We start from the raw sequence: 8,844 nt of genomic DNA, 5'->3' as shown, positions 1-8,844 counted from the left end.
GCTAGTAAACCTGTTTGAAAGACCTTTTTTCAGTGAAATGCAGCTTAGGCGACTGTACAGTGCTAAAACAGCCTCCTATCGCTCTGAAACGCTCATTTTTCACATAAGCCACTTTTCAGCCTTAGGCGACTTTACAGTGCTAAAACAGCCTCATATCGCTCTGAAACGCTCATTTTTGACATAAGCCACTTTTCACCCTTAATGAATGAAATTCCAGGTAAAAACTCCTTTGCCATGAAGAAGATCCAAATTCAACCAGTTCAGGCTAGTAAACCTGTTTGAAAGACCTTTTTTCAGTGAAATGCAGCTTAGTGCAAAAACAGGCTGCTCTCGCTCTGAAACGCTCATTTTTCACATAAGCCACTTTTCAGCCTTAGGCGACAGTACAGTGCTAAAACAGCCTCCTATCGCTCTGAAACGCTCATTTTTGACATAAGCCACTTTTCGCCCTTAATGAATGAAATTCCAGGTAAAAACTCCTTTGCCATGAAGAAGATCCAAATTCAACCAGTTCAGGCTAGTAAACCTGTTTGAAAGACCTTTTTTCAGTGAAATGCAGCTTAGTGCAAAAACAGGCTGCTCTCGCTCTGAAACGCTCATTTTTCACATAAGCCACTTTTCAGCCTTAGGCTAAAACAGCCTCCTATCGCTCTGAAACGCTCATTTTTGACATAAGCCACTTTTCACCCTTAATGAATGAAATTCCAGGTAAAAACTCCTTTGCCATGAAGAAGATACAAATTCAACCAGTTCAGGCTAGTAAACCTGTTTGAAAGACCTTTTTTCAGTGAAATGCAGCTTAGGCGACTGTACAGTGCTAAAACAGCCTCCTATCGATCTGAAACGCTCATTTTTCACATAAGCCACTTTTCACCCTTAATGAATGAAATTCCAGGTAAAAACTCCTTTGCCATGAAGAAGATCCAAATTCAACCAGTTCAGGCTAGTAAACCTGTTTGAAAGACCTTTTTTCAGTGAAATGCAGCTTAGGCGACTGTACAGTGCTAAAACAGCCTCCTATTGCTCTGAAACGCTCATTTTTGACATAACCCACTTTTCAGCCTTAATGAATTAAATTCCAGGTAAAAACTCCTTTGCCATGAAGAAGATCCAAATTCAACCAGTTCAGGCTAGTAAACCTGTTTGAAAGACCTTTTTTCAGTGAAATGCAGCTTAGTGCAAAAACAGGCTGCTCTCGCTCTGAAACGCTCATTTTTCACATAAGCCACTTTTCAGCCTTAGGCGACTGTACAGTGCTAAAACAGCCTCCTATCGCTCTGAAACGCTTATTTTTGACATAAGCCACTTTTCACCCTTAATGAATGAAATTCCAGGTAAAAACTCCTTTGCCATGAAGAAGATCCAAATTCAACCAGTTCAGGCTAGAAAACCTGTTTGAAAGACCTTTTTTCAGTGAAATGCAGCTTAGGCGACTGTACAGTGCTAAAACAGGCTCCTCTCGCTCTGAAACGCTCATTTTTGACATAAGCCACTTTTCACCCTTAATGAATTAAATTCCAGGTAAAAACTCCTTTGCCATGAAGAAGATCCAAATTGTCGGGGTTCGATACTTTGAAACGCTGGTTTGGAAAGATGATGGCCCAGTCGGCAAACTTTAGTTTGGTGATTTTCTTTTTATTACACCAAAAACCCAAAGACAAAAATACCCACAGGTGGCAAAGCAACAAAAAAAACGCAGGAATATTTACAATATGACAGAGTAAAAAAAATATTTACAAGGAACAGGCAGCAACTGTCATCCACATGCCACTCAGCCGAATCCTTCCTTCAAGTGAGCCGAGCTCTCTTTAAATACCCCCTTGGCCCCTCCCCCGGGCAAACCAATTAACAAAACACAGGGGTTAAGAAACATAAACTGGGAAACAACCCAGATAGCAAAATTCTTTTGGCCCATATCTGGCCCACACCTGACATGTTCATCCGGTCCACATACCGCATGGAATGATGTCACTTGGGAGGTCCGCTCCTGTTTGCCAAAAGTGGGCCACAACCAAGCCATCACAATGCCAGATGTCAACCAAAAACAGGCCAAATAAACCAGCAATCAACCGAATGTGGGCCACTGTACACTTTTATTCTGGCCCAAGTACGGCATGGGAAGATGGCACAAGGGTGGTCCACAGTTGTTTGCCAGAAGTGGGCCACAACCAAACCAACACAGTGCCAAATGTCAGCCGACACGCAATAAACCAGCACTCACCCAAATGTGGGCCACCACTGTACATTTTTATTCTGGCCCACATCCCACATGGAATGATGGCACATGAGTGGTCCACAGCTGTTTGCTAGAAGTGGGCCACAACCAAACCAACACAGTGCCAAATGTCAGCCATGACCAAATAAACCAGCACTCACCCAAATGTGGGCCACCACTGTACATTTTTATTCTGGCCCATATACCACTTGGAATGATGGCACAAATGTGGTCCACAGTTGTTTGCCAGAAGTGGGCCACAACCAAACCAACACAGTGCCAAGTGTCAGCCAAAAATAGACCAAATAAACCAGCACTCACCCAAATTTGGGCCACTATGCATTTTTATTCTGACCCACCTACCACATGGAATGACATGAGTGGTCCACACTTGTTTCTCACATATGACCCACAGCCTAGTCATAATGCTACATATTAACCAAGAGCTGAATACATCAGAACTGGTTTACAGTCTATGATCTTGTCTAGCCTGTACACATTGGAGTCACAACCAAACCATGACAAAGTTCTATGTCAAATATGAACACATCATATAAATAAACCAGAACTGGTCTGAATTTGTGGCTACTGTACATGTCATTATGGTACCTCCAGATACTGTGTTAAATGGTGGCAATGGTCCAGTCTTGTTGGTCTCAGTCAAAGATGAAGATACCTACTGAAGAATTGAAGAAAAAACCAGACACGAGAAACAACTTGTGAACAGTAGAGAACTATTTTATTTTTTTAACATGTGCCACAAACAACAACACAACACAAACAAAACAAACATGAAGATGAACATGAAAATTCTGACTGCGGAACACTGTTGCGGAACACGCTCACTCATGGCCCCACCATTGTCTCCTCTTCATCTGGCCCTTTAAGAAATGCACAAAAGAACATATTTTGTTGACTCAGTAAAGCAGTACTGTGGTTACTGTATATGGTTGCAGTGCAAAACACAAAACCTTATTAGGGCGGCAGTGGCTCAGTCAGTAGAGACTTGGCTTGGGGACCGGAGGGTGGCCGGTTCAAGTCCAGCTACAGACCACAATATGGAAGTGGACTGGTAGCTGAAGAGGTGCCAGTTCACTTCCTGGGTTACTGCCGAGGTGCCCTTGAGCAAGGCACCGAAACCCCCATGTGCTCCCCGGGCGCCTGACACGGCAGCCCACTGCTCCTAGTCTGCAGTATGTGCACTTACCATGTGTGTAGCTAGTGATGGGTTAAATGCAGAGGACTAATTTCAGGTGTGTTTACATGTTCCATGTAAAAGATAACTGACAATAAAGATTCTTCTTAAAAAAAAAAAAAAAAAAAAAGGAGACCAAACAAAAAAGGCCCTGTAAAGTGATATAAAGTTATACAATATTGTGTTCATCAAACACTCTGACAAACTTCACATTTAACCTGAAGTTACAGTAATAAAACATAATGTATATTTGAGTTTGTCTTCATGTTAAAGGGGAATAGTGCACAGCCATTTGATTTTTTGCTATTTTGCTAACCTTTCCTCAGCATTTGTTGGTTCACTGAAGCCAGCCATAATGCAATTAATGGAGCATATCATATACATGTTGCAATGTGTGTATTTGTGTGGTTCTATCCTTTCATAAAAAGATAATGGATACAGGGTGTTTTGGTGTGTCATGATGCTGCCAGCACGAGAGCTGGGATACTGGGTCGGAGGGTCTGATCTTACAAGGTTGGTTTTCAGCCAAGTGACGCTAGGTGGAAGGCAGAGAGCCTCCATTCTCCCTGGAACAAGCCAGCAACATTACTCTGAAGCTGTTTCATTAAAGCATAAGTAAGCGGAATGTTTGTGTTAATATAAGTCTTATATAGTTATATCTTCCGACAGCAATCACTTATATAGAGTGTTTGGTCCGAAACACGGGTCTGTCAGTCACCCTGCTCTGCTGTAAGCCGAGGAGAAAACTTTCCTTGTATCCTACAACCTTTATCCAATGAGGAGAGAGAACGGCATAAAGGGGCGGTCCTCTCTGTGTGTGCAGCCAAGGGATGCACGCGCATGTGTTGACGTAGGGAAGAGGGCGGGGACTGCTAACTCCATCCGCTGACAGGAAGTTAGCCAAAACGACCGGATCGCTTACTTCTGCTTTAAGTAAAAAGTAGGTAAAAATCTTGAATATTTCCTCTTTAATGACTCTCCATGGGGACCCCCAAGATAGCTGTCAGTCTGGTGGTGCGTAATAGGTATCCACAAAACTGGACATTTACTGGACCAGAGGTCTGTGTGCTATGGCACGGTGCTCTGGCGGAACACTGGGGCCATACTCAGATCTAAAAGCCCTCACAAGAGGAGAGAGTTGGGATAAAAGTTGAGGTGAGGTCTCTCTGTCCTGGTTTATTCTTTATATATTATGCCAAGGTAAGTATTATATTCCATTGCAACATGGCTGAGGCTCTCAGTTGGAAGCAACTCCATCCTACATATTAAACCTATCACATATCAAGTCTGAGATGACAATGAGTCAGCTAGCCTCACTCACACAATCGCTGTGTAGTTACATCAGACCTGCCCACATGGTGGAGCTGAAGACCATGAATGCAGCAGTAAAGGGAAAAGTTTGAGGTTAGATAAGACCACATCTTAAGACTCAAAACTTCATCCACTCATGTTAACATTAGAAGTATGTTTTTGTGTTTGATAGGGGGTTCTTTCATTCCAGCTCAATTTAGCAGGGAGATGGCATGTAATATTAATATATTTAAAAATATATTTCAGCTGTTGCTTCATATTCATTAATTTATTTTGTAGATAGAATATTATACTAAAGTCAAATACAGTTTTCATTAAAGATGTGTTTCTAACTGAAATGTGATTTCCCTACTTTTCAGACCCATGTACTGGCTTTTAAGAAAGGCAATGGGTGACAATTCCAGTTACAGTTTACATTACTGTCCCACCACTGCCAAGTGAAATCTTTACATTTACAAGAAAATGGCTATGCTTGCTGCATGGTGGCTGAACAAGCTTCTAATTCCTAAGTGACCATAGCGGAAAAAATGGCAAAAATCACAACACTGCCTTTTTTAATTGTATTTGCTCATTTAGAATTGGGGAGATTTGTTCTGTGCTTTGCGCTCATTTTTTTTTTACATATGCTGACAGCTTCATCTTGATTTCTGCTGTAGAACAGTATCACACATATATTGCAAAATAGGTATTGTAGCTGACTTACGTGCGAGCTGTGTGGCACGCCTTTTCTCCTCTCTCTCTCTCCTCCCACCATCCCTGTCTCCAGCGAGATGAAGCCACCTTTTTATATAAGCCTCCACCTCCTGGTCTGTTGCAGTGGCCGTCAATTGATTGTTTCTGACCGTTCCTAAAAATTGAGAAAACTGTAAAGCTTTGGATAGATTGCACACAATGGTGAGAAATGGCTAACTGCATGACATGCTATATCCTGCCCATAGTTGGGCAGCAATGAATGTAGTTTGAAAACAGTCTAGCCATGACCAGCCAATTACTAAAATTGTAGGAGGAAAACTCTCGCCTTCAGCTGACGAACTGATTGCAGACTGGTGCATCTTAGAGCAGGGGGCAGATAAATAGCTGGAGAAGATGGTGAAGCACATAGTTTTAGATATTTTTATTATGGTGCAGGTTGCTGACATTTCGGCACAGAGTATGTCTTCTTCAAAGCAAACAGAGCAATTTAAGAATGGCAGCTTTAAACTGGTGCCTTATAAAATGTGATTGGGTGTATATGTTGTTGTATTATAAGTATTTTATAACGAGTATTAGACTATCAGCATTTTTAATTAATTGTATTACTTAAAGCTATGGTCTAAGGTCTGAAAGACGATGAGAAGCCGCCATTAGCAGCACCGTGGAGAGCTCCAGAGCTGGAGGGAGACTCGTCGCTCTGGGCGACCCAGCACAGGGTGCTGTATGTGGGGGAGAGGAGTAGGAAGACCGGGGCCTGTAGCTCCGCGGCGCCGTAGTTCGCAGAGCGACCCCGCTCAGGTTGCCGCTGCGGCTAGAAGCGGCTGTGTGTTGGGGAGAGGATCAGGGAGACTCGACGCGGCACCGGTACCAGTAATAACGGCAGCAACACATTCTGTGCTTCTGTACTGTGCTTCTCTGAATCCTAGTGGGGCTTTCAGCGGCATGTGTTTAAACATGTACCCTCTGACTGTTATAATCATATGGATGCTGTTATAATGTGTTGTGATTGAGATCCTGACCCACCAAACATCCTGGAAAGTGACAAAGTTACGTTTTTCGTACAAAATTACATAATCACCATCAGTAAACAGGACGCTGTCTGACTATTTCACTCGCGGGGAGGGATGCTGTTTTCTGGAGGGAAAGTTCACTGCCACAGAGATTTATTTTTCTTGTCTCACACAGAGTCGTTGAACATGGGTCGGCATGTTCTCTGACCACTTTGCCACCACTTCTCAACTGCCTGCTCTGCATTATAGTCCTCAACCTCAGGGAAATGCAATGATATACGGAGGAGGGAATTGAGCATTTTGTTTGAGAGTGAGCGTTTGACATTTTTTTTTTCACTGTCCCGTAATTGTCCCGGACAAAATATAAGTGTGTCCCAGCAGGAATTTTTATGGTCCCCGCCGGGACATCGTTAATTTCGAGCCCTGCTGCCTGGTCATATTAACCTTGTATAAAAACTGAATGTTAACTAGCTAACATTTTTCGCAGCACTGGCAACCTGACAAAACAATGTGAAGTTCCAACAATAAGAGCTGAATGTTTCCCACAGAAATTCATTCATTTATTTTTCGTTCAGGGACTCACCTCACCGTGACTTCTCTCCTCGATCTCCGGCTCGCGCACTTTTTGCTCCCTTGCTCCCTTTCGTCAATTCGAATATGATGCATTCAAAAGACTCGTAATTTGGAAAACTCCAACTTAAAGCGGAAAAAAACATAACGGAAAGTAGAGTTTGAATAAAGATACGATCCTTACAGACTTAATAGCGTTGACTTAATAAAAAAAAAAAAAAAAAAAAACAAACACTGTCACTGTGGGTGATATGTTCAGGTAAATGTAGGTCAATACATTTTCCAATGTCGACCTGCCAGTCATTTTCTATGTGACACAGAGAGCAGGTGGGAGCGGTTTCTGTTCACAAATGAACTGTCACTCTTGGCCTAGGCTATGCTCTTATTGGCACACTCGGTCAAGGAATGTACAGTATGTTGTGAATTTAATGAATTGAATTGAATTTATTTATTTAAAACAGGGACAATGCACAAAAAAACATTAATCTTGTAAGACAAGAAGAGATGCTTTGAGCCAGGTTATAGTTCCGCCTGTAGTCCCTGGGCAGGTAAAGTTAAAGCAGATACAGTATTAAAATCATTGAAATATGAGTGACATGATGACCATAATATTTTAAAAATAGACAGAATACACTAGTAAAAGCAGGGAACAAGAGCACTAAATCATGAAGTGCACAACAGCACATACTCTCTCTTACTCTTATCACACATTCAAACAGATAACAGTCCAACTATCCTCCTCTAATAACCACATTCATACACATATTAATAACCAGACACGTATACACACATGTAACTCAACAATGTGTGCAAACTCGCTTCCTCAGTAACCAGCGCTTTGACAAGCATGAGAACATGTAGGGATTTGTACATAGAATAAGTTCTGGAAGGACATTCCATTGGCCACACATGAAAATGCATATACTCAAATCAGAGAAAACACAGAATTGTTGGTCAATATATATATATTTTTATAAATTAACTTTGATCAACAAACAACAAATTCATCACAGTCAGCATATTATTTATACTGACAGATAATATTGCACTAAGAGAAGAACAAGTTAAACTTGACTATGCCTACTGTATGTAATTCCTGCTGGTATCAGACGGATAACAACTCTCAGAATTCACCATCCGCTTGTTGTGTTAACTTTTTTCTCTCAGATTTTTATGAACGGTTTTGTTTCTCTTTGTATCATGGGTGCAACATCCGGGCTTGCCATGGGGATGTGTTGTTCATGATAGACATTAGCTTGGATAAAATTCTCACCTCCATAGTGGAGAACACAATTAAGGCAGTTCAGGCCTAAAGGTCTTCAGTCCTCTAACTGCTTCAAGCTCCAGCAAAGAAGCTGGACGGGGGCTCCATTAGTGGCGAGCTTCTTCCAGAATGAGTGAAGGATCAATATTGCAGGTCGTTCATGCTGCAACATTGCCAATCATGCCCATCATGGAACATTTCCACCGAAAAAGGAATATCTACTTGCACTTTGCACTTTGGATTCCTTGTTTTTTCCCCTGTCCGAGACTTAGGCTCGTTGACTCTTTTGTTGCTACTTTATTTCTGTTGGACTTTGATTACCTGTTTATTTACCTCTTTCTAAAATAATAAACTGTTCCATTTGAGTCTGCATTTGGGTCCTGTTATCCCCTATACCCTGAATAGTGGACAGCGGTTCAATGAGAGAAGCAAACTAACTTAACTTAACTTGTCTTGTCATTTCTTGTCCTGGCACATTTGTACTTCACAAAGTATGGACCCCACAATGTTACTGAACCATATGTGGGCCACTTTAGGCTCACATCCAGATTAGTCGATGCTAACTTGCCGTCTTTCGGCCAAAAAT

General features: G+C 41.8%; 1 long non-coding RNA gene across 1 annotated transcript; it reads right to left on the bottom strand.

The window, feature by feature from the left end:
- Window positions 1–2,938: 2,938 nt before the first annotated feature.
- LOC311253829 lies at window positions 2,939–7,079 on the bottom strand. Its single transcript, XR_014621945.1, has 3 exons — window positions 7,008–7,079; window positions 5,425–5,568; window positions 2,939–3,096 (listed from the first exon to the last, which is right to left on the bottom strand). It is a non-coding gene; the product is annotated as an uncharacterized lncRNA (long non-coding RNA).
- Between the last annotated feature and the right edge of the window lie 1,765 nt (window positions 7,080–8,844).

The sequence above is a fragment of the Pagrus pagrus genome (genome assembly GCF_965226575.1).
Source record: "Pagrus pagrus genome assembly, contig: HAP1_SCAFFOLD_51, whole genome shotgun sequence".
Classification (NCBI taxonomy): domain Eukaryota; kingdom Metazoa; phylum Chordata; class Actinopteri; order Spariformes; family Sparidae; genus Pagrus; species Pagrus pagrus.
The sequence above is the reverse complement of the archived record's forward strand: the minus strand, read 5'-3'. Positions and strand labels throughout refer to the sequence as shown.